Here is a 9806-nt window from a genome sequence, read left to right as displayed (position 1 = left end):
CCCCGTGTGGGCCTCCTTCCCTGGGTAGCGGTGCTGGCCGGGCGTCAGGGATCCTCGTCGGGGTTTGGCGGCCGGCCGATGGTTCACGGTGGTCCTGGATCTGGTGGGTTCGGGCGCCGCCCGCCTCCCCCTGGCCCTGGCGCTTCTTATGCTGGCCAGGAGGATGGGATCCTCCCTCCGCCCCCTCCTCTTCCCGCTCGCCCTCCTCCTGTGGCCTAACCTATGAGCCCCAACCCTAACCTTACCTACTTTGCCTGGAATCAACCCGGACATTTCCAGCCCCGCTGCTTCAACCCTCCTTTCTGCCTCATCCATAGGGAGGAGGGACATCTTACTGTGAACTGCCAAAACCGCCGCAAACCCGCTTCTTTCATGCACTATGGCTGTGGTCTCCCAGGTTGCTCTTTCTTCGCCATCGACAGCGAGATTCCTCGTGTGGATGTTGCTCGTGCCCTATCCAACGCCGCCATCATCACCATCAAAGACCACAAGATCTCTCCCCAGACTCTTCTTGATGAGCTGAAACTTTGGGATGAGGGAGTCTGGGACTGGCAGATCCGTCAGCTCTTTGATTTTGAGTTTGCGACTGTCTTTCCTTCCAAGGGCAGCCTCAAGATGATCTCCTCATGCACCAGTTTTACCCTTCCCCTTAACCAGATGGTGGTTTCTGTGAAAGATGCCTCTAATGGCTCCAAGTCTATCTCTCCGCTCTTGGATTTCTCGGTCCTGATCGATGATGTTCCCCCTGCCCTGCACTCTTCAGAGTTTGTGATGGCTTTTGACGTTCTAATTGGCAAGCCGATCATGGTTGATCCGGAGTCTCTCCAAGTCCTTGGCCCTGTTCGTCTCAAAATCTGGTGTGTCGACCCCCTCTGCATCTGTGGTGATGTTGATGTGTTCCCCTCGGCTGATGGCTTCCGTCTCCGTGTTCGCGTTGAAGGTGGAGCTATCCCCATTGCCCCTCTTCCTCCTCCTCCCCCTTCTGACAAGAGGGGGGATGGTGATGATGCTCCCAATCTAAGCGGTGGCTCTCATCCTCACTTCACACATCGGAGTGGGACCGCATGGGCTCTGAATCCCGCGAGCTATTCAAGGAGAACGCTCCGGTGGACAAGTCCAATGGGGGGCTGTTGTGGCCAAGAAGGCAGCGGTGTCAGCTGCTACAACCTCCATTCCGACGGGAACATCGGCCTCTGGTGTTTTCTCCAACCTTCCGGTCCGCCCTGGCTCGCCCTCACTCTCTGGCATTGAAGACTTCCCCCTTCCCTCCTCGTGGCTCCGGTGGTGTTGTCCCCAAGCGGAAGTCTTCGGTGCGGAAATTCTCGGCTCGGAGCCATGCATCGATGGGTACCAAGCAGTCCACTGCGGCTCTGTGTCGTTGTTTGGAGGCTGACGTGGGCGCTGCGGCAGCTCCGTCCTTGCCGGTGATGGCCTGTTCTACTCCTATCTGGTCCCCATCCTCCACTGCTCGCAAGAGCGGCCGGGTCCGCGACAGTGGGGAGCGGGTGGCGGACAAGGCGGCTCGTCGTGCGGCGGCTCATGACCTCCCTGCTTCAGGTATTCCCCCCTCCCCGCTGAATCCTATGAATTCTCCTCTATCCCCGGTTAGACTAGTTCTCCCCACATTCTCGGATGACCACTTGACGAAGGTTCTTTTAGACGTGGGCATTACTTTTGAGCATAATGTTGGATCCTCCTCTGCCATTCTTGCCCTGGTTAGGGCCAATGAGGTGGCCCAGGCACCCATTGCCATAGCTAAGGAGCTTGTTGCAGCCCCGTCAATCCCTTCGGTTGTGGCCGAAGACGGATTTCGGGGGGATGTTGTGGCCTGTGCGCCTCCGGTTCCTAGTAAAAAGGGTGCTCCAAAACATTCTAAAGCCTGTTCGGCACCCTACAGGTCTACCCTCCGCATTAAAAAATCTATCCTTTAAATGAGAGCCTTGTCCTGGAACGTGAGGGGTTTTGGCGTTCGGGGGCGCCGAGACCAGCTCAAAGATGTGGTTAGGGGTGACAATATTGACTTTATTGGTCTAGTTGAGACCTTTAAGAGTTCCTTCTCCCCCAACGAGCTCTCCGCAGTTGCGGGAGCTAATAGATTTGATTGGAATTTCCTTCCTTCCTCCAGTCGCTCTAGTGGCATTCTCATTGGCTCCAAATGGGATATTTTTGACTTCGTTGCTTTCGACCACGGGATCTTTTGGGCCAGCATAGTTGTGTATCATCGCCACATGAATGTTCTCTGGGAGGCCATGGTTGTTTATGGCCCGGCTGATCACTCTCTCTCTCTCTCTCCTCTTTTCCTGGATGAGCTAACCTCTAAAATTGAATCTTGCACACTCCCCCTCCTCATTGGTGGCGACTTCAACCTCCTCCGCTCCCCAGCAGATAAGAACACCCCAAACTTCTCATGCCCCCACGCAGACGCCTTTAATGACTTCATTAGTACTTGTACCCTCCGAGAGATACCTAGGGTGGGTTCTCGTTTCACTTGGACTAATCATCAGATCTCCCCTATTCACTCGGTTCTCGATCGTGTCTTTGTTTATCCTAACTGGGATACTTTGTTCCCGCTCGCTCTGGTCAAGGCTAAGGCCATTGTGGGCTCTGACCATGCTCCTCTCATCCTTGACGCAGGGCTCCAGCTCCCTCCTAACCCTCCTCGTTTCCAGTTTGATGCTTCTTGGTTGATGATAGATGGATTTTGCGATGATCTCCTCTAAAATCTCGGCCTTGCTCTCAGTGGACTGTCATTCCTTTGGGCCTATGGATGACTGCCACCCAATACAAAAAAAGACACATTCGTGACATTTTGGGCCGAACGAAACTTTTTTCTGTCATACTTATGACACTTCTATGATGATAATTGTGACAAAACCCGGTATCATCATAGATGTGGTGGGCTCTTACTTCTATGACAAAAAATCATGATAGAAAATGGGCTTTTCGTCCTGGGTGGGCCGGAGACACAGCTGCATGACATTCTTTGGGCCGTCCATGACGGAAAAAACCGTGATAGAAGAGAGGGCGAGGAAAATTTCAGTGAGTTCCCGGTTACGGTGGGAGGTCGGGGGCCGAGCGATGCGCGTTTCTCTCGTACACGTACGTGCGTGTGTGCGAGGCGTTGGCTCTAACTGAACCCGAGCGAGGCGTTGGGCTCTAACTGAATCCGAGCGATTGCACTGCAGGCTATGCGTTACTGAACCCGAGCGATCGGTCGATGGCTGTTAACTGAACCCGATCGAGTGATTCCTTCTCAACTGCTGCTAACTGAAGCTGATCGATTGGATGAAGAGTGAGCGTTGCGGGGGGGTGGATGAACAGTGAGCGGTGGGGGTGGATGCAGGACCCCGTGGCGTTGCCTCTGGATGAACAGGACGACCCCGTGGAGGGCTGGATGAATAGTAGACGATGAAGGGGTGGCCGTGGAGGGGTGGTTGAACAGTAGCCGGTGGAGTAGCACGCGGTGGAGACTGGATGAACAGGAGCCCGTGGAGGCTGGAGGAGGTCGATGGTAGCCCGTGGAGGCTGGAGGAGGTCGACGGTGGAGATGAACAGTATCCCGTGGAGTCCCGTTTTGCGGTACGCCACACCCCTCCGGATGAACAGGACCCTCGTTTCGACCGTAGCTCTCCAACACAAGTCCATTTCGTCCATTTTGCGGTACGCCACACCCCTCCCGATCAACAAGACCCCCGTTTCGACCATAGCGCTCCAACACAAGTCCGTTTCGTCCGTTTTGCGGCACGCCACACCCCTCCCGATCAACAGGACCCCCGTTTCGACCATAGGAGGTCTGTTTCCTCCGTTTTGCGGTACGCCAGACCCCTCCCGATGAACAGGATCCTGTTTCGAACGTGGCCGGTTGAACACAAGGCCGTTCCTCCGTTCTGCGGTACGTCAGGCCTCATTTCCATCGCCTGTTCCGTCCAAGCCGGTTGGCTCCCACGCGTTCTGTTGCCTCCCGATGAACACGACGCACTCCGTTGCCTCCCCATGAACACGACGCAATCCGTTCCCTCCCCATGAACACGACGACGACGTTGTTTCTCCATTCCAACCCAGCCATGTACACGAGCCCTGGCCATATGTATGCGTGAGTAAGCGTTCGAGACCCTGCATGTATGTACGTATGTGGCCGTATTTTCTTTCTTGCACCCTGGCCGTTGTGTGTACGTGTACATGCTACGTGCGCGCCTCTACTACGACACGTGTGTGCCTCTACAATGACCAGTATATACGTACACGTTCGCGACCAGAATGACAACACTACGTACGCTTCGACCAGGTGGGTCCCGACTGTCAGGCACTTCCTTGCCTGCGAAGATGTAGCTGGTGGGTCCCAGCAGTCAGGGGGGCGAATCGTTTTTTTTACCTGGACGCACTTCCTTGCATGTGAAGATGTAGCTGGCGGGTCCCAGCAGTTAGGGGGAAACATTTTTTTGCGAAATACGGTGGCCCGTCCGGTGGGTCCCCGCTGTCAGGTGCAGGAATAATTATTTTGCGCGTAATAAGGAGGCACTTCCTTGCTGCGGCCGTGGACCCAGTTGTCAGCCTCTCCACGTACAGTCCACGTCCAATGGAAGTCGTTCCTTAACCACGTTGACCACACCGCGCCGAGAGCAGCAAGGCGGTGGACGACGGCGAGGCCTAGGAAGGGGACAACGCGGAGCCGGGGAAGACGCGGCAGTGGATGCCCACGCGTAGAGGAGTACGAGGGTTCGCTGGTTCGCCGCGGTGTGAGGCTGCCGTCACCGCAGAATAACAGGGGATCTGGGTGAGTAGAGGGATGGCGTGGCCAGCGGTGGGAGTAGTAGGGGGCGGTGAGGCCTCCGCCGCATCGCAGCCGGCCATGGGAGGCAGGAGCACGAGGCACGACCGGTGCTGGTTTGGGCGGCTGGAGCAAGAAGACCAGAGGTTGAGGAAGTACTACGGCCGTTGGATGGACATCGTACGGTCACTGGAGCTAGAATCGTGCATATTGACTAAGTTAGCCCTCCGTCCTCGTCAACTTAGTAGGCCCACAAGTCAGCCTGCCACTATACTGGGTCCCAGCTAACAGGGGGAGTATTCATTTTTTTGTGCGTAATAAGGAGGCACTTCCTTGCGTGCGAAGATATATATGGTGGGTCCGAGCTGTCAGCGGCGATAATGTTTTTTCGCGAAATACAGAAGCCATTTCGGTGGGTCCCCGATGTCATGTAGAGGAATCATTATTTTGCGCGTAATAAGGAGGCATTTCCTTGCGTGCGGCCGTGGACCCAGTTGTCGGCCTCTCCACATACAGTCCACTTCAGGATCATGTCGGTCGTTGACCATGTTGACCAGGTTGTGCCGAGAGCGCCAGGTCGGTGGATGACGGCGAGGCCTAGGAAGGGAACGACACGGAGGCAGGGAAGACTCGGCAGTTGTTTCCCACGCAGAGGGGAGTACGACTGTACAAGGGTTTACTGGTTTGTCTGCCGTCGCCGGAGAATAACAGTAGGTGTGGGTGAGTAGAGGGATGGCTAGGCCAGCGATGGGAGTACGGTGGGGCGGTGAGGCCTGCGCGGTAGCACAGCCGGCCGCCGGGAGGAGGAACAGGCAGTCCCGCCGGCGCTTGTTTGAGCGGCTGGAGCAGGAAGAGCAGAGATTGAAGAAGCACGAAGGCCGTTGGATGGAAATCGTACGGTCACTAGAACTAGAATCGTTCATATTGATTAATTTGACAAAGCCCTCAGTCCCCGTCAACTTAGTAGGCCCACAAGTCAGCCTCCCACCATGGTGGGTCCCAGCTAGAAGGGGGAGTATTCATTTTTTGTGCGTAATAAGGAGGCACTTCCCGTGGGTCCGAGCTGACAGCGGGGGGAACGTTTTTTTTTTTTGCGAAATACGGTGGTCCATCAGGTGGGTTCCAGCAGTCAGGTGGAAATGTTTTTTTTCATGAAATACGGTGGCCCGTCCGGTGGGTCCCAGCAGTCAGGGGGGAAACGTTTTTTTCGTGAAATACTGGTGGCCCATCCAGTGGGTCCCTGCTGTCAGGTGGAGGAATAATTAATTTGCGCGTAATAAGGAGGCACTTCCTTGCGGCTGCCGTGGACCCAGCTGTCAGCCTCTCCACGTACAATACTCTTCGGATGGAAGTCGGTCGTTGACCACGTTGACCACACCGCGCCGAGAGCACCACGGTGGTGGACGACGACGAGGCCTAGGAAGGGGAAGACGCAGAGCCGGGGAAGACGCGGCAGTGGATGCCCACGGGGAGAGGAGTACGAGGGTTCACTGGTTCGGCTGTGGTGTGAGGCTGCTGTCGCCGCAGAATAACAGGGGGAGTGGGTGAGTGGAGGGATGGCCTGGCCAGCGGTGGGAGTAGTATGGGGGCAGTGAGGCCTCTGTGGCAGCACAGTCGTCCACGGGAGGCAGGAGCATGCGGCACGACCGGCGCTGCTTTGGGCGGCTGGGGCAAGAAGACCAGAGGTTGAAGAAGCACTACGGCCGTTGGATGGACATCGTTGACCACACCGTGCTGAGAGCACCAGGGCAGTGGACGACGGTGAGGCCTATGAAGGGAACGACACGGAGCCAGGGAAGACACGACAGTGGCTGCCCACTCAGTGGAGAGGACGAGGGTTGGCTGGTTCGGCTGCCGTCGCCAGAAAATAACAGGAGGTGTGGGTGAGTAGAGGGATAGACAGGCCAGGGATGCAAGATTGATGGGGCCGTGAGGCCTGCTTGGTAGCACAGCCGGCCACGGGAGGCGGAGCAGGCGGTTCCAACGGCACTGGTTGGATCGGCTGGGGCAGGAAGATCAGAGACTGAAGAAGCATGATTGCCGTTAGATTGACATCCAATGGTCTGACGCTGGTAGAGTCGTTTGTTGACTAAGTTTCTTTTTTGAGAAACCTTGTGTACGCATGAACTTAGTAGGCCCACAAGTCAGCCTCCAAATCTGTGGCAGACAACATAAAGCCCATTTGCTATTTTTTATAATTTGCAGCCCATTTGCTAATTCTTAAGTAATTTATTACATCCCATTTTCTGCCCAGGACCACGGTCAAAAAGTTCAACCTTATTTTTCATATTTCGGTGGAGTCCGAACTGTTGTAATCCGGAAATGATAAACATTTTTTTAATAACTTATTGATTTGCCAAAAAAATCGTTTTGTTTTTGTAAGCAAATAAGACGTGGGACAATTGAGTTGGTTTAAGGGAAAACCAGTGGTAAAAAAATCAGCGTTGGGTGGGAAAAAACAACAAAAATAAGTATGTAAATATGAAAAGGGAATTTTATGTGTTTTCAATATAATGATACGTGTATATGAACTAGTAAAACTACAGGTAGAGATTAGAAAACGGATATAGGACATGCGTTTCAAGAGGAAAATAGAACTGGGATGTGTGTTTGATTCAGTAAAAAAACTGACTGTGGATGTTGTAAGACAAAATATAACTAACGCTGGCGGGCCAGAGGCTAGTAGATACCTGCTGGATCTTTGTGCCCCGTTGTCGTCATGGTTGGGCCTGTTAAAAACAAAACCAACCCTGGGCAGTCTACAGCCCAGTTGAAACTTGCTCGACCTGAAAAAACAATATATGTGCTCAATAAACGAGAGAATTCTGCAAGTACAGATTGATAACTGGGATGCAGCAGGGATATTGCTTTTCCATCGTGATAATAAGTGCATGCACTTGTTTCGGAAAAATTGGAGGTGGGAATTCGAACGGCAGGTGCTTAGGCTACCCATCAAATAAAAATCAGGTGCCTGAAAATTCGTTTCGAAACAAATGATTCAGCTTTATATCCACGTCGACCCTCGGCATGATGGTTGGAAGCAAATGCAAGTTCATACCAAAAGATCGTTAACAACAATACCAACTTGCGTACGACAATGTAGTACAACTACCAATACCGAACTAACTTATAATCTTTTTACACCTGGCCCTAGTGTTCGTCTGGTAGAAAATCTTGCAGAGGACCAGCTCCCGCTCCTTCTCTTGCTCCAGGTCCCCGAGGTGGTACTAGTGCATCACCCAGTTGGTCCTATGCTGGTCGAAGTTCTTGTTGGTGTGCAGCACCAGAATCTTTTTTGCTGCCCGTCTGCCGGTCGTTAACCATCACCAGCAAGGTATTGCCGGTCTTGTGCCACATCGTGTGCATGCCACACTTCAACTGTATCTTGCGACGCATCCACAAGCCCATTTTGAACGCCCTGAAATTGCGCTGAAAGAAATGCTTCCTTAGGCCACTCGGTGTGATACATGCAGTATTGTGGAATACATGTTTTAGTGTACGTAGTTGGCATTTTCATAACATCTTTGGCATGTTGCAGTCACTTGTTTCACTTTTTATTAATTGTCAAATTGTAATTGCTTCACCAGGTCTGCATCTAAAAAGAAAAATAGAGCTATAAACAAAGGAATATGTTTGTGCAAGTAGACGGATGATCGGTGTCTTACCTAGAAGTTTCTCAGGTTGGGTGTAGCATATGCCGTGCTCGCTGTCGATGGTTGGTATGAACAAATCGATGAGAGACTGAAATCTTGCGCTGTCAGCACTCACTTTGGCCTCAAGGGGCTCGATCAGCTCCTGATCCGTGGGATCAAACTTGATGCCAGCCGGCAGCACCGGCCAATCCTTCTTTGACTTGCATCGGTAATTCCAGTTATATGGTACTCAATGTATGATCAATCAACTGTTTTAAGTGAATGATGAAAGATTTCAACAGATAAGTGGTACTCCAAATCTGAAGTCCAAAATACCCGAACACGCCGCCGGGATTCTTGTGTCACCTCACGCGCAGCGTGTTGTCACGTCAATTCAATGTGTGGACATGATGAATAATTTGACCGACGTATACTAGTATTGCTACTGTACTACTTACTAGTCGTGTTTAGTGTCACAATTTATACATAGGTTTAACTAACAAGTACGCACTTGAAGCCTTACTAACGGCAGCGCTATATTGAGCGGGAGCGTAAAACTTCTAATCTTACGTGCTGGTCGCTACTTATCTGCGCCATGCGCCCGCTATTCGCTCGGTCCGTCCTGCTTAACCACTCACATAACTAACGGTAGTAAAAACGTTGTCATATATAGTAACGGAATTAAATTTGTTACCGGGTGCCTAGGTTGCACCTCCGCCCCGCAAAGGGTCGGCTAGTCCTGGTGCTAATGACAGTAAAAAACCTAGCTTATATAGTAATGATACTAAAAGAATTACCTGGTCCTACGCTGGTCCTATGACTAAGTACGGTAATAGTTCTGGCACGTAGTAATGTAAATAAAACTATTACTAGCTGGTGTTCATCACTCCTCCGTCCTACAATCCTAAAATAATTTAGCCACATGATAAAGCTACAACAAAAAATGTCTTGTTTTTGATAAATGATTGGGAATAATACTTGTAAAGTTTTTTTTGGTGATATAACAGAAAAGTTCTTACATCAATCGTAAATGGCAGTAGTATATACACACAAATAGGTTAAAACGAAGTAGTAAAAGTTGCTAAGTTTGTTACCACTCTGTACATATAACTCACCAGGAGCACACTGGATGGTAAGTGTGTTACCACCCTGTACATATACTATTACTAATACCTTCTCACAGTTTAACACTGTTCTCGTAAAAACCATCACTTTCATTACTATGGTTGCTTCACTAATTACGATAGATTTACTAGGGCGTGGGGTGGGGTGTTGTTTCTTTTTGTTACTAGAATTCCTCTCTTAATTACGATGGATTTAGCAGGCGTGTGGGATGGTTGGGCGCGCCATGGTACTGGTTGGAGCGTACACTTTCTTATAATGCGCTCTGGCTCACTTTAGCGACC

The sequence above is a fragment of the Triticum dicoccoides genome, chromosome 6B, assembly GCF_002162155.2.
Source record: "Triticum dicoccoides isolate Atlit2015 ecotype Zavitan chromosome 6B, WEW_v2.0, whole genome shotgun sequence".
Taxonomy (NCBI): domain Eukaryota; kingdom Viridiplantae; phylum Streptophyta; class Magnoliopsida; order Poales; family Poaceae; genus Triticum; species Triticum dicoccoides.
Note: the sequence above shows the minus strand (reverse complement) of the source record.